This window comes from Triticum urartu, chromosome 6A, assembly GCF_056163025.1.
Source record: "Triticum urartu cultivar PI428250 chromosome 6A, HENAU_Tu73, whole genome shotgun sequence".
NCBI lineage: Eukaryota > Viridiplantae > Streptophyta > Magnoliopsida > Poales > Poaceae > Triticum > Triticum urartu.
Window position 1 is genome coordinate 165,636,838 of NC_141878.1, and position 23,971 is coordinate 165,660,808.

General features: G+C 46.3%; 1 pseudogene; it reads left to right on the forward strand.

Annotated features, from left to right (window-relative positions):
* Positions 1 to 257: 257 nt before the first annotated feature.
* The window catches only part of LOC125517345 (uncharacterized), a 28,636-nt pseudogene continuing 4,922 nt past the window's right edge, over positions 258 to 23,971 (forward strand).

The window sequence follows — 23,971 nt, forward strand, 5'->3', positions numbered from 1 at the left end:
AAGGACAGTTCAATGTTGTTTACCTCAGGAGTAGCAGCAATCAGGCCCTGAACAGAGTCACTGGACTGAGCTGTATCCACAGACAAAACACCAATTGCAGAACCACTGGCAGAGATGAGTTGGTTGAAAATGTTTAGAGGAACCACAACATACCCATCAGACAGAGTAGCACTTGAGTCCGAGCTGCTGAAGATGGAGATTGAGTCATTTCAGGCAGCAGCCGGGCTATGTTGCAGGTTGTTGATGGGAGGGATACCATGGTGCACCTGCAATCCTTCTCCAGCAAGCCAGGCCTGAAAATTGAACACTGCAGGCGATGTGTGTGGTGGGGAAGGGGGCCAGACTCCCCATTGTGGCTGAAACTGAACCTCATCATCGACTTCCTGCTCTGCATTGTCATTACCTGGTTGTGCATTTGCATTGGCAGCAATGTTCTGAGCAATCCAATTATGAAGCTGCATTCAATAAATCTATTCTGCTGTTAGGTTGTCGCCATGAAGTGGATGAGGAATTCCATCCTCTGGTGGAGGATCCTCAGTGGCCGGCGGAACATCTGGAATGTGGGCATTCCAATCGCTGCTCCGCAGCATAGTGACGGCCACAGTCCAGCTCTAACGGGCGCCCCCAAGCTGATGCAGCACCATACTTTTAGGAACAAACTTGAGGTGAATCACCCTGACCTTCAAAAGCAGAAATCTACGATCCCCTCTAGACACTTGAGGCACTCAGTTACGTCATTACACAATAGCAACAAGTTTCACATGCAACATCAAAAACCTTTGGAAAGTAGCACCATACATGGTAAATAGACAGATGAATCCCATCTGGGAAACTGCAGAAGCGGAAGGCAAATTTTGAGCCTTCAGTGATGTTGAATGTCCTTTTAACTTTAGGCCAGTGGCTATGGATAATTGCCCACCCAACCTTCGTTCTCTTCATCAAGACTTCAATATTGTACCATGGGTATTGAATGAATACCTTCCTCACCTCTTGACCATGCAGGTGGTTTGAGAGGTAATCATCGGTGAACTGCTTTGAAAAGTACTAAAAACAAAGATATGCATAAATCGCTGTTATAAATTTTGAAATGGCGCAAGGGGTAAAAACAAGGTAAAAGAGTTAGTACCATCCTATAGTTAACTAGTGTCTTCTTCATTGTGCAAAAAAAGATCTTGCTGTTATTCATCGCAAGTTTCTTCATCCTAACAATCTTTTTGAGTTTCTTGACTTGACTGATATTCATGGACATCTCGTTTCCCCATATGTAAAATGGGTCGAACAGTGGGTCTAAGCCTCTAACAGCAGGACCTACATGTGCAAGACCAAATTGTAAGAAACCTAAATATTAGAATGATTCCTGCAACTGCACAATAATGTGCTATTAGCCAAAGGAAGATCTTGATCAGGTTAACTAGGAGTTGTCATACTATCAGTAGAATATGTATTGAGTAAAGCCAAATTTGATTTATTTCACATGCATAACAATACAAAATTGTACCCACAGCAAATGAAAATCAAATTGCAGAACTGAACCAACCAGTTAAATGGACAGCAGACCAAATGAACCAAAATAGTTAACTGAGCACGACATTGCAGAATAGAAACATGTACTACAAGATAAGACAGTAAACAAAACAAAGAATGCTTGAGAACAGTACTACGAAATGTAGCAATTGTTGGACCAAAGTGTTAACTGAAAATTACATTTCAGAGGACCAAACTATTAACTGAACATCAGATTGCATATTAACATTACAGAGGACAAATCACTAGAAGGCACTGGCGGTGGCCTTGAGAAAACAACACGAACTGTATTTTAAAGTAGACAACCGCGTGGCGCACTACAAAAAAAGACACATCCGTGACATTTTGGGCCGAAATAAATTTTTTCTGTCATACTTATGACACTTCTACGACGATAATTGTGACAAAACCCGGTATCATCATAAATGTGGTGGGCTCCTACTTCTATGACAAAAAATCATGACAGGAAATGGGCTTTTCGTCTTGGGCGGGCTGGAGAGGCATCTGCATGACATTCTTTGGGCCGTCCATGACGGAAAAAACCGTGGTAGAAGCGAGGGCGAGGAAAATTTCGGGGAGTTCTCGGTTACGGTGGGTGGTCGGGGGCCAAGCGATGCGCATTCCTCTCGTACATGTACGCGCATGTGTGCGAGGCGTTGGCTCTAACTGAACCCGAGCGAGGCATTGTGCTCTAACTGAACCCGAGCAATTGCACTGCAGGCTACGCGTTACTGAACCCGAGCGATCGATCGATGGCTTTTAACTGAACCCGATCGAGCGATTCCTTCGCTACTACTACTAAGTGAAGCCGATCGATGCTGCCTCTGGATGAACAGTGAGTGTTGGGGGGGGTGGATTAACAGTGAGCAATGGGGGTGGATGCAGGACCCCGTGGCATTGCCTCTGGATGAACAGGACCCCGATCGATCGAGCCGGTTGGGGCTGGATGAACAGGACCCCGTGGAGGGCTGGATGAACAGGACGACCCCGTGGAGGGCTGGATGAATAGTAGACAGTGGAGGGGTGCCCGTGGAGGGGTGGTTGAATAGTAGCCGGTGGAGTAGCGCGCGGTGGAGGCTGGATGAACAGGAGCCCATGGACGCTGGAGGAGGTCGACAGTAGTCCGTGGAGGCTGGAGGAGGTCGATGGTGGAGATGAACAGTATCCCGTGGAGTCCCGTTTTGCGGTACGCCACACCCCTCCCAATGAACAAGACCCCCGTTTCGACCATAGCGCTCCAACACAAGTCCGTTTCATCCGTTTTGCGGTACACCACACCCCTCCCGATCAACAGGACCCCCGTTTCGACCGTATGAGGTCCGTTTCCTCCATTTTGCGGTACGCTAGACCCCTCCCGATGAACAGGATCCCATTTCGAACGTGGCCAGTCAAGCACAAGGCCGTTTCCTCCGTTCTGCGGTATGCCAGGCCTCGTTTCCATCGCCTGTTCCGTCCAAGCCGGTTGGCTCCCACGCGTTCCGTTGCCTCCCGATGAACACGACGCATTCCGTTGCCTCCCCATGAACACGATGACGACGCAGTTTCTCTGTTCCTACCAAGCAATGTACACGAGCCCTGGCCATACGTATGCGTGAGTAGGCGTTCGAGACCTCACCCGTATGTACGTACATGGCCGTATTTTCTTTCTTGCACCCTGGCCGTTGTACGTGTACATGCTATGTGCGCGCCTCTACTACGACACGTGCGCGCCTCTACTATGACACGTGCATGCCTCTACATCGACGAGTATGTACATACACATTCGCGACCAGAATGAAAACGCTACGTACGCTTCGACCAGGTGGGTCCCGACTGTCAGGCACTTCCTTGCGTGCGAAGATGTAGCTGGTGGGTCCCAACAGTCAGGGGGGCGAATCGTTTCTTTGCTCGGACGCACTTCCTGGCGTGCGAAGATGTAGCTGGTGGGTCCCAGCAGTCAGGGGGAAACATTTTTTCACGAAAAACAGTAGCCCGTCCGGTGGGTCCCTGCTGTCAGGTGGAGGTAGCATTATTTTCCGCGTAATAAGGAGGCACTTCCTTACTGTGGCCGTGGACCCAGCTGTCAGCCTCTCCACGTACAGTGCACGTCCGATGGAAGTCGTTCCTTGACCACGTTGACCACGCTGCGCCGAGAGCACCAGGGTAGTGGACGACGGCGAGGCCTAGGAAGGGGACGACACGGAGCCGGGGAAGACGTGGCAGTGGAAGCCCGTGCGGAGAGGAGTACGAGGGTTCACTGGTTCGACTGCAGTGTGAGGCTGCCGTCGCCGCAGGGCCTAGCCAACGGTGGGAATAGTAGGGGGCAGTGAGGCCTCCGCGGCAGCACAGCCGGCCATGGGAGGCAGGAGCATGCAGCACGACCGACACTACTTTGGGCGGCTGGAGCAAGAAGACCAGAGGTTGAAGAAGCACTACGACCGTTGGATGGACATCATACGGTCACTGGAGCTAGAATCGTTCATATTGACTAAGTTTACAAAGCCCTCCGTCCCCGTCAATTTAGTAGGCCCACAAGTCAGCCTCCCACCAAGGTGGGTCCCAACTAGCAGGGGGAGTATTCATTTTTTGTGCGTAATAAGGAGGCACTTCCGGTGGGTCCAGCTGACAGCAGGGGGAACATTTTTTCACGAAATACGGTGGCCCGTCCAGTGGATCCCAACAGTCAGGGGGGAAACATTTTTTTCGTAAAATAAGGTGGCCGTCCGGTGGGTCCCTGCTATCAGGTGGAGGAATAATTATTTTGCGCGTAATAAGGAGGCACTTCCTTGCGGCCGCTGTGGACCCAGCTGTCAGCCTCTCCACGTACAGTACTCTTCCGATGGAAGTCGGTCGTTGACCACGTTGACCACGCCGCGCCGAGAGCACCAGGGCGGTGGACGACGGCGAGGCCTAGGAAGGGGACGACACGGAGCCGGGGAAGACGCAGCAGTGGAAGCCCGCGCGGAGAGGAGTACGAGGGTTCACTGGTTCGGCTGCGGTGTGAGGCTGCCATCGCCGCAGAATAATAGGGGGTGTGGGTGAGTGCAGGGATGGCCTGGCCAGCGGTGGGAGTAGTATGGGGACGGTGAGGCCTCTGCGGCAGCACAGCCGGCCACGGGAGGCAGGAGCATGCAGCACGACCGGCGCTGCTTTGGGCAGCTGGAGCAAGAAGACCAGAGGTTGTAGAAGCACTACGGCCGTTGGATGGACAATGTATGGTCACTAAAGCTAGAATCGTTTATACTGACTAAGTTGATAAAGCCTTGCGCCAACTTAGTAGGCCCACAAGTCAGCCTCCGAAATGGTGCGCCCCAGATGTCAGGGGGAGGAATCATTTTTTGGGCTGCCGAAGCTAAGAATATCCGAGATTGAAGAAGAAGCACGACATTCGTTGGATAGACATCCAACAGCCACTGCTGCCAGAACCGTGTGTTGACTATAATAAGTTGACAAAGCCTTGCATACGCGTCAACTTATTTTTTTAGGGGACACAGCAACTTAGTAGGCCCACAAGTGTGTGGCAGAGAACTTATAGTCCATTTGCGATTTGTAAGGATGTACAACCCATTTTTGAATTCTAATGGAATTTACTACAACCCATTTACAGTTTGTTAAAAGTACAGCCCATTTTCTAGCTAGGACAACGATTAATAATTTCAACCAACCGTTGAAGACAGAATTCAATAAAATTTCCCACATTTTGATGGTCCGAAATATTTTTATCCCAAAATTTCTAGTTAGATTAAATATAAATTTGTATTACGTAAAAATCCAATGAAACAATGCGAGCGGAACAATGAAAATATAAGATTTTCAAAATCCATAAATAATATTTTATAAACTAATTTCGTGTTTGGTGCATTTTTTTATAGTTACTGCCCAGCTTTTATAATTACATCCCATTTATTATTTTTTAAAGCCCATTTTCCTGTTAAGCCTAATGCATCCCTCCTAGGAAAGATTTGCAGCCCAGCGGGGCGGAGAATAACAAGTTGACCTTGCCTGGGTATTCCTCAAAAAAACGTATAGCTGGGCTAGCAATTTTCACCTTGAAAAAAATGAATATCTGGGCTGGATATCTGGCCTGGGCTAGACGGTCCACATCCCGCCCAGTTAATACCCTGCTCTCCTCTGAACAACAATGAAATCATCACCAAGAAAAACTCTGCAGTGCTCACCCCTCAAAAACACAAATACTGCTCGAGCTGCTTGGTCCCAGCTGTCGGCTGCACCTTGTGCAATTCTCTCATTTATATTGACTACATAGGTTGACAATGGTGTGGGACCGTGATGTCAGGAAACCAGGAGGAAGCAAAAAAAATATAGTTGTACATAATAAGGAGGCACTTGCGTACGTACGGCTATGGCCCTAGTGGGTCCCTAGTGTCATCTAGTCAAAATAGGGTCATGTCCTGAATCCTCATGTTCGTTGACGATGTTAAAAATGCTCGACGCCCACGGCGAGCACAACAACTCGAAGGACGACAGAGAGGGCCTCACGGGCCCTACGAATGGTCTGATACAGTGCCCGCTGCTCATTCAGGAAGCCAGGATCATCAGACACCTATGAGCACCTTTGAGAAACAGAGACGGCATGAAACGGTAATGCCACGCTTGGGAGCTCTGGTTTATTTCAAACCTGTATTAACATACAAGTGTAATTTACTCGTCATCAGAAACAACACGTAAAATACAGGCATAATGAAACCGAGGGCCCGAGGGCTATAAGTAAAACCGGCGGGTTACGCGTGTAATTTGAGAGACCAGTGTATATTTTGTGAGCACTACTGTATGGAAGACATTACCAGACGATACATGCACGACGTGCGTATCATGCCATCCATGGGCAAGGCTGAAACAGCAGCTAACGGCTGGATTAGTAATCGTCTGACTGTCATTCATCGTTTTTATCGTGTGTGAAGTACTTCCGATATTTTACTAGTCGAAATCGACAAACCAAGCGCTTTGCCTGAGACCATCTGCTTTTATTTACAAGCATCGGTTTTACAAGCGGTTTTGGTTGGAAAACGACAATCCAATCACGGCCTAATATCATGAGTTGGTCGGAAGATCATATGGTTTCACGTCTAACCTACCCGACTTGTCATATAGGCAATGAATGAAACATAAGACGATGAACTTCTTAAGCACGGAAACAACAGAATAGGATGATCTTCTTAACAAGCAAATCACTAGCATTAGATCGACATGCAAAACAATACGAAGCATTATTCTCAGGAGGCACGGTGAACAACTCGTGATGGCGCATGCCACAACATTCCAAGCTCAACTTTGCAATCAAACACAAGGCCTGGCATTACATAGACAATATTCAGAACAAACTCTTAACATAGGAATACCTCAGTAGAGTAACTATTTACTTCTAAACTAAACACAGGAATAGGAAAAAACAATCGACGCTGCTCACAGCAAGGACGTCCCACTCAAAAATATCAAATGCATGTCTTCTGGCTAACATCAATGAGCAAATTTTGACATGGTTTTCCAATTCCAATATATTAAACTAACGTCTTCTTGCTAACATCAATGATTAAACTTGGACAAGCTTTTCCCATTCAAAATATGTAATGCCTATGATCATGGAGTCCTGTCGTAGATTCTTGTACTTGTTTGGGCACTTTTTGCCCAGTGCACTCCACGTGTTGGTAGAATTGCCAATGCTCTCTGCAGACTAGTCATGTCACCAGCGTCTAATAATACTCTGTAAAGCTTCTTAGTCATTCCTTCTGTAATGTAGCGCAAACAGTGATTGCTTCTTTCTGCAAAGTGGAACGACCAACTGGACCCAGTAATGCAGCAGTTTGCCTTGGACACATTGGCTCCTTTTGTGTAGTTCAACTAAAATCGAAGTCGGAATAAAACTGAGCTTTAATTCTAATATCCCTGTAAGCAACAATAGGTACAAGGGAAACAATTACTGAGAAATAACGATTGATGACTTGTACTCCCAGAAGAAAAGCATCTACTGATCTACCTTATCTTAATGGGAAACAAAGCAGGAGAGTAGCAATTCTCCATCAGTGTGATTCATTCATATTCACTAAGACATTATCTTAACAATGCCTTGTTTCAACATGTATAAAAAACGACAAAGCAGAAAAGTACCATTCCTAAAACAATGCAACTGTTTCATTTTAACAGAGACATTCTTGGTTAAACATGTAGATAGAACTACAAAGCAGGATAGTACCATTCCTAACAAGTGTTGCAGTTTTGAACTAAGATTCAGTAGTTAATTAATTCTGAGAGTGGCATTGCTTAATTTTACCAGCGGCATTAGATTAACAAAAAGCATAAACAATTCCAGGGGAGAGCGGGCGCAACAACACCATGTGCCTCCATCTACTTATAAAGGGGGTGATCCAGAGCTTGTTGTAACAAAGCAACAAGCATCATGTCTGGGTTGGTACCATTTTTGTTCACTACTTAATGGGAAAAGAGAGCAATACAATAGCTTCAATTCAACATTTATTTAAAACAGTACCAATACAGGTAGCACAACATATCAAAACACACTGCACGATCATGTGGATGAAGGCAAGTACCAACCAGTCATGATGGACACAAGATCACCTACGAATCTGCCATCACAAATAGGAAATCCAATCTCGTTTTGTGCAGTTGCACTGAAATCAAGCAAAGTGTTTTGCGTAGCGAAGCAAAATGTCGCAATAGCAACAAGTTGAATAGATATCCCTGTTTAAACAGAGGCAAAAAAGGAATCAATTACTGGCTAATAAAGGAGGATGAAACATGCGGCCACAAAAATGGTAATCCCGCCAATCCCTAACAAGTGTTGCAATTTTAAAATAGGATTCAGTAGTTAATTCTGAGAGTGGCATTGCTTAATTTTACCAGCGGCATTAGATTAATAAAAAGCATAAACAGTTCCAAGGGAGAGTGGGCGCAACAGCACCATGTGCTTCCATCTACTTATAAAGGGGGTGATGCAGAGTTTGTTGTAACAAAGCAACAAGCATCATGTCTGGGTTGGTACCATTTTTGTTCACTACTTAATGGGAAAAGAGAGCAATACAATAGCTTCAATTCAACATTTATTTAAAACAGTACCAATACAAGTAGCACAGCATCTCAAAACACACTACACGATTATGTGGATGAAGGCAAGTACCAACATGTCATGACGCAGACAAGATCACGTACGAATCTGCCAACATGAATAGGAAATCCAATCTCATTTTGTGCAGTTGCACTGAAATCAAGCAAAGTGTTTCGAGTAGCGAAGCAAAATGTCGCAATAGCAACAAGTTGAATAGATACCCCTGTTTAACAGAGGCAAAAAAGGAAACAATTACTTGCCGATAAAGGAGGATGAAACAAACGGTGACAGAAAGAAGCACCTAACTTATCTTGGATGGAAAACAAAGTAGGATAGTAGCATTTCTAAAATGGTTGCATTGATTCATATTAACAGAGACATTCTCTTAAAACAACATTCGTTAAAAAATGTAATTTACTTTTAACAGTGGCACTGCTTCAATTTTCCGGCGTCATTCTTAGATTAACAATAGCAAAATAGCTGTATGGGACATGCCAACACCATGTGAGTCCACACATATAAATGGGTGATGCAGAGTATGTAGCCAAGCAGCATATATGCGTTGGTCCCATATTTGTTCTCTTTGAACCTTTTTCCTATGTGAGGGCAGCAAATCTAGTCCTGCACAAACTACTCGACCCCCAGTTTCTTTCCCTTTTCAACAAAGAGATCGGTTCCTTACAGATGTGTGTACTGGGTTACCCCTTTTTCCCTTTTCGACCAACAAAGTGGCTGGATAGCCAGTCTATACTACTTTCCGTCCCTCCTTTCCTCATTGAACAACGTCCTAGATTCTTGCTCCAGCCCACCGCACCCTTCTTTCCTCTTTGAACCAAGACCTAGATTCGACTACAGATCGAAAAAGATCCACATGCAGCTAGAGCAATGACGGTTTCAAAGAAACTTATACCTTAGGGTCATCGGGATGTGGCAAGGCGTGCGGTGGGAGGCCGGATCTTCCCACACTACGTACGGCAGTGAGGAAGAAGGGGTCGGTGGCCCTCCTGCACAGGCTCTGGGTGAAAGAGAACATCACAGCCAGCCGTGGATTGCCTCCCTTGCCGAAGGCGATAGAGTGAACGCTGCACCTCCTCCCCTTCCCGGTGCGACGGGATACGGACGCCTCCTTCACCAGCTGTGAGGGAGGAGAGAGAGACAAGAGGCCAACGTAGTCTTGTTTAGATCTGGTGAAGAGAGGGTGAGAAACTGTGAATATAGCAAACCCTAGCAAATGAACGCTGAGCCTCTAGCGTGTATACATATATCTAGTGCGGCGTGAGTGCTAACCCTAGCGAACAAGCACTGAGGCTCCATCTTATATATATATGTAACACCCCGGATGTAACTTTCCATATTTGTATCCAACTCTTGCCGTTTCCGGTGTTAAGTTATATTTATTTTTCGGGTTCGGGTCTTGGTCTCTGTGTGTTGTTTTTCTTTTCCGTGCATCTCTTATCATGTCATCACGTGCATTGCATTTGCATACATGTTCATCTCATGCATTCGAGCATTTTCCCCGTTGTCCGTTTTGCATTCCGGCGCTTCGTTCTCCTCCGGTGGCCATTTCTATCTTTCTTTCGTGTGTGGGGATTAAACATTTCCGGATTGGACCGAGACTTTTCATGCGGCCTTGGTTTACTACCGGTAGACCGCCTGTCAAGTTTCGGGTCATTTGGACTTCGTTTGATACTCCAACGGTTAACCGAGGGACCGAAAAGGCCTCGTGTGTGTTGCAGCCCAACACCCCCCAAATTTGGCCCGAAACCATCCAAACTCTGCTCCATGTCCTAGAGCGTTCGATCACGATCGCTTGGGCGAAAACCGCACCTCATTTGGACTCTCCTAGCTCCACTTATGCCTATATATACACCCCCCATTCCGAAATTCGCGGGTCTCCCTCCCCTAACCCTAGATCCAACTCCTCCCGCCACCGCCGGACACAACCACCGCCGACAGACATTGTCCGCCCGTCATCCCGCCGCCGCGCCCAGCCACTCAGGGGCCGCCACGTCACCCCGCCGCCGCCGCCTCCCACCGCGGCCCGGGAGCACGCGTCCGGCCCCCGCGGCCCGGTGAGCCCCGCCGTCGCCCGGGTCTCGCCTCCCGCCCGGATCCGCCGCCTCCCTTGTCTCCGGCCACCGCGCCGCCGTCTCCGGCGACCGCGACTCCGGCGAGCCGCGCCGCTCCACCTCGACTTCCGCGCCGCCGACGCCCGAGCCGGCCCCGCCGCCTCTTCGCCGCGCCGCCGCGGGACGCCGCCCCCGCCGGCGCCGCCGACCGCCGCCGCCGCCCCGGCCTCGCCCCGCCTCGCCGGCCTCCTCCCCAAGCTCCGGCTCCGGCGAGCTCCTCCGGCTGCTACAGTAACTCGGGCGGTGCCTCGGTTTTCGTGCGCTGGATCTGGATCTGGGTTGACCCCCTCTCCCCCGAAACCCTAACTCCCAGATCTTTATGCCTACTTTGACTGCTTGTATCTCCGCAACCGTAGCTCCGTTTTAGGCGTATAATATATCAAAATCTTCGCCTCGACATGTACAACATTTCAGTCCATTGCATCATTTGCATTTGAGTTCATCTTGATGCCCAAAATGCTTTTAGAAAGAGGCTTCGTGAGTTAAATTGCAGATCCGTTAGTTCATCATGCACTTTTGTCATTTTTGCCATGTTTAATCCGTGCATGTTATGTCTGTGCCCCTTTGGGATGGATTGTTAAGCATTTTGTCTTCTTTCCAGTGGTGCCACACATGCATTTTTAGGATGTGTGTGTTGTCTTGTGCAAGCTTGCGAAGAGAGGTACCTGAGATTGCTGATTTCAGGGACTTAGTGATTTTCACCAAGTCTGGGATATTTTAGTACGTGATGCTATATGTCCAGCTTGTTTCCTAGTGATCCGTGCCTCTTTTGAGGATGATCAGTAAGGGAGTTTTGATATTTATGTTATGCTCTATCCATCCATGTCTTTGTTTGCATATGTGGAGTGCTCTAGGTTGACTCAATCGAGCTCAACTTTTGCTTCGTTGTTAATCTGGGCAGATCGTCAACTTGTTTGCGATTTTGCCGATGCTACCGTTAGTGTTCCGTGCATGCTATGCCTTTGTTCTTGCCATGTGTAGCTAGAATATTGTGCCTTCTTGCTGGTTATATGCTTGCCTTGCCATGACTTGCAACGTAGTGAGTGCATCGAGCTCGTTTACATGCCTTCGTGAGTTATAATTTCAGCATGTCTCAGTTTTCACTAAGTCTGAAAACTGATTGTGTTCGAGCTATGTTCGTGAGCTCGGTAGAGTATTTTGTGAACCCTTTTGGCCCCAGGTCACTTTGGGTGTTTTGTTAAGCTTGTTGAGTAGCTCCGTGCCATGTTCTTACTTGTCATGTTCAGGTTATTTATCATGTTGTTTTGCTGCTCCAAAGAGAGCATCGTGATCTGAAATTTCAGGCTAGTGTTAATTTCACTAAGTCTGGAATCTGTTTTGCATTTGCGTTTTTGCCATGCTTGTTTGAACCTCTTATTGGATGAATTTGCCTATGGCTCAGTTATAGTGTTTTGTTAACGATCTTTTGTACATCACTGCCATGCATTTTGTTTTCATGTTTGGTGGATGTAGCATGTTCATTTCGTTGCGCTTAGATGCCTACTTGCTGTAAATCGCAGACCGGTGACATATCTTAAAACGCTTGCCATTTCCAAACCGTAACTCCGATTCCAATGATCTTTATATCGTTTTCAAGCGATTTCATCCCCTCTATCCAGTGGCACACTTGGTTTTCCAAGTTGAGGCCAGGTTCATGCATTTCCTGTCATATCTTGCATTTTGCGTCCCGCATCGCATCCCGCATAGCATATCATCATTTCATCATATTGCTTGGTCTTGCACGTGGTTGATTGTATCCTTGTTGCTTGTTTGTATTGCTGGGTAGAGCCGGGAGACGAGTTCGCTACCGAGGAGCCCGTTGAGTTTGCTTGTGAGGATCCAGTCAGCTTTGACAACTGTGCAGGCAAGATGATCATACCCTCGAAATCACTACTATCTTTGCTATGCTGGTTTGCTCGCTCTTTTGCTTTGCCACTGCTACGATGCCTACCACTTGCTTGTCAGCCTCCCAATTGCATGATTGAACCTCTAACCTACCCTTGTCCTAGCAAACCGTTGATTGGCTATGTTACCGCTTTGCTCAGCCCCTCTTATAGCGTTGCTAGTTGCAGGTGAAGATTGGAGCCGTTCCTATTGGAACATCTTTTATTTGCTTGTTGGGATATCACTATATTGCTATGTTACCTTAATGCATCTATATACTTGGTAAAGGGTGGAAGGCTCGGCCTCTCGCCTAGTGTTTTGTTCCACTCTTGCCGCCCTAGTTTCCGTCATATCAGTGTTATGTTCCCGGATTTTTGCGTTCCTTACGCGGTTGGGTTATAATGGGAACCCCTTGATATTTCGCCTTGATTAAAGCTTTTCCAGCAATGCCCAACCTTGGTTTTACCATTTGCCACCTAGCCTTTTCTTTCCCTTGGGTTCTGCAGACTCAAGGGTCATCTTATTTTAACCCCCCCAGGCCAGTGCTCCTCTGAGTGTTGGTCCACCTGTCAGCTACCGGTGGCCACCAGGGGCAACTCTGGGCTGGCCTACCCGTACCTAGGACAATCTGAGTGTGCCCTGAGAAAGAGATATGTGCAGCTCCTATCGGGATTTGTCGGCACATTCGGGCGGTGTTGCTGGTTTTGTTTTAACCTGTCGAAGTGTCTTGAATTACCGAGATACCGAGTCTGATCGGAACGTCTTGGGAGGAGGTCTTTTCCTTCGTTGACCGTGAGAGCTTGTCATGGGCTAAGTTGGGACTCCCCTGCAGGGATTGAACATTCGAAAGCCGTGCCCGCGGTTATGGGCAGATGGGAATTTGTTAATGTCCGGTTGTAGATAACTTAAACCTTAATTAATTAAAACGAATCAACTGCGTGTGTTGCCGTGATGGCCTCTTCTCGGCAGAGTCCGGGAAGTGGACACGGTGTTGGAGTTATGCTTGGGCAGGTTGTTCCTCTAGTTTCTCGCTCGCGCCTTGCCTCCTCTTCTCGCTCTCTTTTGCGGATAAGTTAGCCACCACATATGCTAGTCGCTTGCTGCAGCTCCACATACTTGCCTTATCCTTCCTATAAGCTTAAATAGTTTTGATCGCGAGAGTGCGAGATTGCTGAGTCCCTGTGGCTCACAGATACTATAATTCCAGATGCAGGTCCAGGTGATTCCGCTCCAGGTGACGAGTACGAGCTCAAGTGGGAGTTCGACGAAGACTCTCAGCATTATTATGTTTCCTTTCCCGACGATCAGTAGTGGTGCCTAGTTGGGGTTATTGATTCAGGGCCTTGTCGCATGTTGGGTTCTTTTCCATTTTGGCGCCGTAGTCGGGCCATGAGTGGTTGCTTGATGGTTGTTATTTATGTACTTCGATGTGACGTGGCGAGTGTAAGCCAACTATGTACCTCCCCTTTATATTATTTATGTACATGGGATGTGTGATGATTTCTGACTTGCGACATTGCTTTCAATGCGGTTATGCCTCTAAGTCGTGCCTCAACACGTGGGAGATATAGCCGCATCGAGGGCGTTACAATATACTACTGTAGTACGGACTGAGTATGGTGCCTTCACTGCACCTGCTTTTGGCTATATGACAGGTGAGCCAGCCACATTTTGGGCCCACCTGTCATAAACCCAAAGGCATGTGCACTAAGTCAATGAAGCTGCATCCATATAGTACTCTCGTGTATACGACTAATATATAGTGGAGTGGTTTTCTTATTCTCTCCATAAAATCGTTTTAAATTGTGTAAGTATGAAACAAAACTCTTTATTTAACATATAGTGAAGAAAACTACTACTACTTCCGATGAACTAACAATCCACGCCCACGCGTCCTGGACGCACTTCCTGTCCTTCACGTGCGGTACACTAACCTCCCTTAAGTGAACAACCACACATGCGCCAAATTATCGGAAATGTGTGTACAAATAATGAATTTTAATTTCAATTATCGGAAAGGTTTGAGAGTATTACAAAGTTTGACTTCAGTTAAATCTAATATGCGGAGTAAATAAAAATGGAGGGCTAGTACATCCATCCGGGTTTTTAGTCCACACCATTTTTTAAATCAAAGTTAATTGCTGGACAAATAAAATTACAGGGGAGCTGGAGACAAAGTTGTGAGAAGGCTTAGAAATCAATACCAAACTTATGCTCTTAGTACCAACGTCGATCCTTCTTCAAGGAAACATTTGGTTCATAGACAATTGTGTGATAAAATTGCACCAACGTGAAAGACGACTGCGTCTCCAACGCAACCAAGGTGAACTAATGAAGGATATCATCTTTGTGCATAACAAGCAAAGAGCACTGATGGAAGACAACTTGTTTTTCATTGAAAATCGATCATCTTAACCAGCCGACGCAACCATGAGGTGCAACCATGAGCATCGATAGGTCATCGTGGTGATGCATCATCCATTTGGCATCAAGTTTGGGTGAGGCACCTATGAAGTTCGATAAATCCTCACTGTGGTCTGTTTCTTCTCAGTAATCAAGCTCGAGGAAGGAAGAACCACGTGGCAGAGGACAGTGAGGCGGAACAACAATGGCCATCCAATTTTGTGCAGTTCCACTAAAATTGAGGAACACATGCCCGGGTATGGAGATACGCATCGCTGTTTCCATAAATATAAAAAAGGGATATAGTGTTGTTACTTTGTTTTACAAGATTAGAAACGACATATCAATTGTCAAAAAGAATTAATGAAGAGTACACCAAAAACAGAAGCATCATAATTATCTTGATGGGAACTAAACCAGGATACCCGAGAAAAAAAGCATTTCTTCATTTAACCAGTGATAGTACTACCACCATATGGACAATGACCGCACAATCACCTTGTACTTTTTGTCGAAACAACATGTATACCTCATCCGAGGCATAAATCAGGACAAGTTTTCGAGTGGCATTTCCTCTATAATAGTACTAGTAGGTGATGTTGGACAAGCCGACGAACCCTAGCTACTATACATTGGGAGCTGGGGAGTAGTTGCATAGAAGAAAACCCGCACGTAGCGACCTGGGGAGCTGGACCAGTACAAGAAGTTATACCTCAGGTGGGCGAGATGTCGTTTAGGCGGGCGGGCGAGATCTGCCCACACGACGGCAGCGGACAAGGGCGCGGAGGATCTTTGTCCGCGCCAGTGCCGGCTCCGAGAGGACGGTGCGCATCGGCTTCCTCCGTCGCTGACGGCGACAATGTCAACACTGCACCTGCGCACCTCCCGCAGCGGACGGGATTCGGCCGGATCTGTGACCACCGGTGAGGAGAGAGATGGAGTGGACATTGTCATCTTGTTTTCATATGGAGAGGGTGAGAGAGCGAGACACGAGAAACTCTATCAAACAAGAGGCTATAGTGGAGTAAAAAAATCTTTCCATAGCAGTGGTTTTAAATAGAATACGTGCGTTCCTGGAAAAAAGAAACGAAAACTGGCGGACAATTTTTTAACGTACCAAGAAAGAAAACTTGATCAAAAACACGCCCCCGGTTCCAGGTCGCGAGAGTCGTCGCGCACACACACATAGACATAGACATGCATATCCATGTTTACGTAAAATTCCATTTCCATCTCCATCTCCAATCATATTTGTCCAACTGGCACATTATTTATGTTGTTAATTATATACGCAGCAATATTAATGTACAACATCTCTTATTTGCGGACGTCTGGACCGCTGCCACAGCCGGTCCTGACCAACCCAAACCCTCTTCATCACCCGCGCGTGCTTCCCGCCTGAAACGGTCAGTGCCACATTCATGCCCGGCCAGAGTGGACGCGACCTCTCACTGGTGCCGGCATTGAAGCGGCGCGCCGGCCGAGAGAGCGTCGCCCGTGCCACTTCTGGGTGCACGCGACTGCTCCGCGTTCAAAGGTCGCAATAGCCGGCTACAACATGCATGTAAAAAGTTCTTTGGAGTCCGTGCTACGGCTAGCTGTCCTCCCCCAACTCGTCAATCTCTTCCAGTAGTGCTAGTACTCCATGGCGCGATCCATCGACAAGCAGGCGGGTAAGTTATCGTATAATCGGATTGCGGTGAGTGGCATGCCGAGCAACCGTGTGGGGTCGAGCCATGGAGGAGGGTGAGACACGAACACGACAGACGTGATTTAAATGTTGGTTTTGCTCGATGGCACGATCCAACGAAACGGAACATTGGTTTCTCTCCGTTTCCATTTTTTCTCCGGAAAAACGGAAACTTTCCACTCCATTTTCATTCCTATTCCAAGGTTGCCCCATGACAACATTCCATCAAATACAAAGGAAAACTAACACACATGCTGATGCATCTCAATGATTCGCAGATCAAAGCCAATATTTACTTCACAACTAAAGACAAAAGTTGTGAGAGCGTGTATGAAAGAAAAACTACTGATGGGGTCACTACGACTTAAACCCTAAACCATAAACATGATTTAATTTCCTGGCCAGGTAGAACCTGTCGAAGTTCAGATGGCTGGCACCCTCGGATCATACGATGCTTTTGTGCAGTTCAACTAAAATCGACCTGAGCATCCCTGATGGCAAATATATTGAAGAAGTGTGATTAGAATAATAGTACTGACACTAGTTCAAGAGACATAAACTCATCACAAGTAGAAGCCGATAGAAGTGGAGAAAGATCGACATGGAGATGGAGCTACGGCAGTGGAGCAAGCCAGCTCCAAAAGGAAGATGGACTACCTGGGACGTCGAGATGTAGCTAGAAGGGCGGTTGGGATGCGACGTCGTCCCATACCGCAGTGACCCCCGATTGGGACGCACCGACTGTGGGTTTTCTCCCTTGCCGATGTCAACCGCGTCTACGCAGAACATTGTTCCCTTCCCCCAGCTGCGGGATCAGGCCCGTCGTTCTATGCTTGTGAAGAGAGCAACCTAAGAAAGCAGGCTTGTAGCTTAGGCTCCTGCTAGTGTATATATAGTGGTTTTCTTTTTCTCTCCATATCAACCATTTTATATTGCGTACGTGTCATTGAAGAGTGAAATGATGGTTGCTTCTTCCGACTAACTTACTGTGTGATTTGACTGCTCTGTAGTGGCCCCTACACGTACTCCCCCTACGTGTATGCAACAGTCACATGTACACATGGACGCAAAAACGCGTGCGACGCCCTAATGCATGCATGTCCGAGCACACGACGGAACACACACAGTCACGCTTAAGTGCTCAACCTACACGTGCATGCACACACATACTCAGTCAGGGTGAGCTAGTGACCGTATAAACACCGGAATATATATACTGAGCGCAATGAGCATATTATGAAGTCCACTGACTGTATTTTTACAAATATACAGTGACAGACAGTGTATTTATCTCGTTTGAAATTAAGCCATATTAACTGGAGAGGAGGCAGTATGGACTAGCATTACTTTGTTGTGTCCCGTCAACTTGCCGAACGAGGAGAAGGTTGCAGGACGGGAGAAGCTTGCGCGCGGTGGCTCGCAGGACAAGGAGAAACTTTTGACTAATACAAGCTCTCCCTCGCTCAGGCGGTGGACGTGCAACAGTTAATTCGGTGTCAGATTGCGAGAAGCATACACTATACTACTAGTACTATTATTGTTCAACTTCCCAAATAGGCGAACAGCCAAGCGCAAAATTTACTAGTAGTACTAGTACTACTACTATAGCCTATAGAGGTATGTACTAGGAACCGGATGGAGGAGCGTCTGCACTCTTATTATTATTTTAAAATGTGATAAAGCAATCTTCAACACATTTGGTTCTCTTCAAGGGTTCTCGCATGTGATAATGGAAGTTGATTGCATGGAACACTCGCCACAATTCTCGCTTAATTCTGGCTCATATCCTGTTACAAATAGGAGCGCTCGGTTATATTTCCTATTTTTTTGTTATTCAGCATGTAAACAGGTCAACAAACCTTGCAGCGCATCTTCGTGCGAACCGTGCTTGCTGCACTTTGAATGTGGCCGAGAGCTGGCTTGATGAAACACCTCGCTTCGTACTTCTTTTTTTGCGGGGTACCTCGCTTCCTAGTGACCAGTGTCTTGGTTGATCGTCCTAAGATATATGAATAAAGCTCCCTCATTTACTTGCAAAAAAGATTAAGCCATATTAACCGGAAAGGAGGGAGTATGGACTAGCACTACTTTTTGGTGTGTCCCGTCAACTCGCAGAACGAGGAGAAGCTTGCAGGACAAGGTGAAGCTCGCTTACGCCTATCGACTAATTCAACCTACCCTCGGTGGACATGCATCAGTCCATTCGGTGTCAGATTGTCAGAGGCATACACTGTAGTACCCAACATGCGGATTACCATCATTGTTCGACTTCACGAAGAGGCGAAGAGCCAAGCACAGTAGTACGAGTAGTACTACTACTAGAACCGCATGGTGGAGCGTCTGTACTCTTATTTTTATCTCTGATAAAGTACATGTTTATTCCGGAGAAGGGCGGAAAACGGCAGCCCAACATGTAATGATGATATCGATCAACCAACCATGCTTGAATATATCTTGGCCTCCGTGCGAGCCCGTCTGTGTGTTCTCGCTCCTCGTCTCTCTGAAGGAACGGCGGGTTGGCTCTTTGCCATCAATTGAGATCGGTTTGCTCACACTCCTGTCCCACATGTCAGTGATATGCCAAGAGGAGGTGGGTTGACCAATTGGCCATACGCGTACTTGATTTTGCACCTTCATACTACTCCTCCCTCCGTCACAGTTTATAGGGCGCGCTTCATTATGATGCATTTCTCTCAATGCATTTCCACCACCAGAGAGACTTTAGACGCGTTTGTTTTAATGCTCAATTAACTAGGGCGTGGTAACCGCAATCAAGTCCATGTGTGTACCCGGGGTGGAAGTATTGCATACATGTGTGTACGCATTATTCCCTCTAGTAATAGTCGTCGTGCTATAACTACCAATGCTATTTTTCAGGCCGATCACTAGTCGCCTTGGTCCCACATAATTTTTTCTTTTTTTGAAGCGCGCTCTATAAACAGTGACAGATGGAGTAGTATGAGCGGATTCAAAGAAGAGCGTATTGATGGTTGCTTCTTCCGAGCAACTTACAGTGGGAAAGGTGGGGCTTATGATTTGACTGCTCATTACTCACTATTAATGCGGCGCAACGACCAGGCTGAGTCTCCCATGCGGTTGTGCACTACCCCCTCGGTTCTTAAATATACTCTGGAGTATTTGTCTTTCTAGAGATTTCAACAAGTGACTACTCAAATATTTGTCTTTTTAGAGATTCAAATGGACTACTACATACGGATGTATATAGACATATTTTAGACTGTAGATTCACTCATTTTGCTCCGTATGTAGTCACTTGTTGAAATCTCTAGAAAGACAAATAGAGTATTTAGGAATGGAGGGAGTACACATATGAAGCAAAATGAGTGAATCTACACTCTAAAATATGCCCATTTGAAATTTGTAAAAAGACAAATATTTAGGAACGAAGGAGTATAATTTTGTGCATGGCACATGGACCCGGATGGTGAAGAGGCTTCTGGCAATGCTATCAAGCTTCCATCATTTGTTTACATAATTGACGTACTATACAAATAATTTTCCAGTGACATGAAATTGTACAATGGTGTGAGCTTTCAGCTTTTGTTTCGTGTGTCTTGCCATCGATGCTCTTTCAGAAACAATAATAAACTAACTTCCTTGCTAATGCATGTCAATTATTAGCAGATCAGAGCTAATATTTACATCACAACTGAAGACAGAGTTGTGAGAAGGTGTTAAATTAAAATTGATCCATGCTTTCATTGGCAGCAACGTCCCTCCAGCTCTGTCTAAATCAACAAGGCATGTTGGCAAAAAAGTAGCTGTCCGGAGCATGCAACATTCCGATCATTTTGTGCAGTTCCACTAAAGTAGAGCTGAGCGTCCCTGTTCCAAAGATATTAAGTGTGATTACGATAATAGAGGACTGCTGATGCCGATCACCTTTGCAGTCTCTCTTAAGACTAACTAGTTGGAGAAGATTAGGCTCGAAGTTGGATGAGGAGGATAGAGAAAAACCAGTCTCCCTTTGTGCAGTCGCACTGAAATGTAGAGACGTTGCTTGTGTGACATTTTAGTACAACTGCAGAAAACATTCTTAAGAAAAAAGTGATTTGGGCAGTTCACCAAAAGGTCGCAATAGCAACGAGGTGAAATGGATAGCCCTGTTTGCAAAAAAGAGGTAGAAAGGAAACAATTACTGGCCAATAACAGTTGATGAAACATGCGATGACAAAAAAGAAGAATATTCCTTGTCCTAAGGGAAGATAACAACACGGTTGTGTTTGTCTAAAACGGTGTGAGGATGAGATTGCAATATGGAAAGTACACCGGACGAGCTACGTTTTGGGCAAAGAACTATGGAAGATCCACATGCAGCGACATGGGAAGACGGGCAGTGGAGGAAGGCCGGAGGGGATACCTGGAGGTCGTCGGGATGTAACTAGGTGAGCGGCGGCGGGCGGAATCTGCCCATACCATGACAGCGAGTAGGTGGCATAGGCCCTGCCGCACCGGAGGTTGGTCAGAGAGAACGACGTGTACCGCAGATCGGGATGTGCTGCCTCGCCGTCAAACAGAGAAACGATGCACTTCCTTCCTTTCCCCGATGCAGCCGGATTAGTGACCAACAATGAGAGAGAGAGAGAGAGGGAGGCCACCGCACTCCCTTTCCCCCGGCGGACGGGATGCGGCCGGATCAGTGACCAATGGTGAGAGAGAGATAGAGGCCACCGCAGCCTTGTGTGAGATACTCTGAAGAGCGACAAACTAGGCAGGCAGGCTCCATTGTATATAGTGGAGCGGACTACCTTTTTCTCCATAAAAATTGTTTTATATTCTGTGTACGTGCCATTGAGCACTATAACTTTATTTAAAAATAACGCGGCAACGCGTCAAGTCGAACTTCGTTTCGTGCACGCGTGGTACACGACCTCCCTAGGTAAACAACCGCTACAGGCGTTCAAATTAGCACGTGGGCTGCCATTTCGTAAAGAAATGAGCTCCACCATGTACCCGCGCGGGTGTGGCTTGGCACGAAGCGTGAGTACATGCACGGTGCACCTATTCTCTTCTTGTATACGTACACCACCTACGTGGGGTTGTGTGAGAGAGATAAAAACCTAGAGAGATATAGTGTGTGGGTTTGTGAGAGTTTTTTTTGGGGGGTCAATCAAAAAATGTAACATATGCAATGTGTGTGAAATAGAGTCCTGGATATAACATATATATAGAGGGGGCGATCCATGAGAACAGAGTGGAGGTATCATCGGCTTGAGGTGTCCATAGAATCGAAGAGAGGGATGATGTGTGTGTGCGTGCGCCCGATCGATAAAGAGTGCCATCAAATTTTTGTGTGCCCACGTCAGAGATATATAGTGGCTGGCCTACTGGAACGTGAGAGGGGTCATGTGCAGTTTGTCTCTGTGGCATGGATACCTACCTGCAGCGCTCGACTATCGGTGTGTGGTGGGGGAAGAGAGAGGCCCAATTAACTATAGAGGTACAATGGCTGGTATATGTGTGGAGGAGGAGAGAGGCCTACCTCATGTATTAGGGAGATCGATCTGCCTCATGTATTAAGGGAGATCGATCGGCATCCATGCATATGTGCAGGAGAGGAATAAGGTTGGGAGAGAGACAGAGCTAGAGTGTTGGAGGGGGTGGTAGTGGAGTTGCTTCTAAAAAATGGTGGGATAGGCTTGCTAGACAAACGGAGGGCACGCCCTCAATATCAATAAGAGAGGAGATGGCTGCTTGTTGTATGTGCACGTGTGTGTGAGAGACGGGCCAGGAGGCATGCACGAATGATCAGGGGGACGATATGGCTGTGGTAAGCACACGTAACTACATAGGAATATCAATCGCCCTTTGTTAGAGAAAGGAGAGACATAACTTGTGAGGTACGTCGATCGATGGGGGGGATAGTTAAAGTCGATCTAGGTATATGTTGGGAGATCGATCGGTATACATGCATGTGTGTGTTAGAAGGAAATGAGGCACGAGGAGAAGGATAGAGAGAGAGGGATGCATCTAGGAGGTGGTACGAGAGGCATACTATATCGAGGGGGAAGGAGTGTGCGAGTACGAGATCGATGAAAAGAGTTGTGGGAGTGAGGCATCGACAGTGACAAGAGAAGAGGGGAAGCTTGTGTTTTTGCTAGGCTCACCTGGCTAGAGAGGCATATCGATCGATGTGTGCAATAAAGGAGCTAGGGGGCCTACACACACCGTGGGTGAACGACCTAAAGTGAAAAGACGAATTTGCGCGATGGAGCTAGAGAATGCTGAGGGAGGGTGAGAGGGATGCGGGCGTGTGCATGCACGAGAGAAAGTTAGCGCTAGCTACAAAGATAAGATGATTGTGTGGGTGTAAAAGACGAATAGAGATCATACTTCATTATAAAAAGCAAATTTGGATATTTGAAGAATTTATCATAGTGTTTTAAACCGACGCATGTGTGAATATATATAACGGTGATACACATGGTGTGGTTATGAACATGTTATACTACATATAATATATTTTATCTCTACTCTTATAAAAAACAGAGTTGTTGATGATGGTGTGCCTGCCATCCTGCAATATAGGTCGTCCGATTTATATCTGGTGGATAGGAAGGAAACTATGGCAAGTTTGAAAAAAGATACCCACACCCCTCTCCATATTTGCAAATTAGGCCCCTTGATCATGTTGATGTTCTGTGGAACGCATGGGCATCTTGCTAGTACTACGTATAATACATAGAACATTGATTATAATTTAGACCTGAACTACATGAACTCGAATTCTATTTTTTGAATACACTTGATGTTGATTCCAAATAATAGTACATTGGATGTACTAACTATATATTCATAATCTAAACCATGTTCCATACGTACACCGTGATTATCATAATGTAGGGGGCGGGGCACTATACTTTGTGTGATAATCACGGTGTACGTATGGAACATGGTTTAGATTATGAATATATAGTTAGTACATCCAATGTACTATTATTTGGAATCAACATCAAGTGTATTCAAAAAATAGAATTCGAGTTCATGTAGTTCATATCTATCTCTATAGTAATCATGTGGTGTGTTATTAAGGTAACACACGAATGATGGTTGAAGTTGGCAACAATCATGATTGTAGATTCTTATTGAAATAGAGAAACGAATTCAAATTTAGTTCATATTGCAGCGGTAGTATAGACATTTGGAATGCACTAAAATGTTGGTATGAGTAGGTTACATGCATTATACAACTTTGAATAGCATTTGTATAGTAAAACGGGGCAAGACTCTTTCTTTGTGTGGTGTGAATAGTTTTATTTT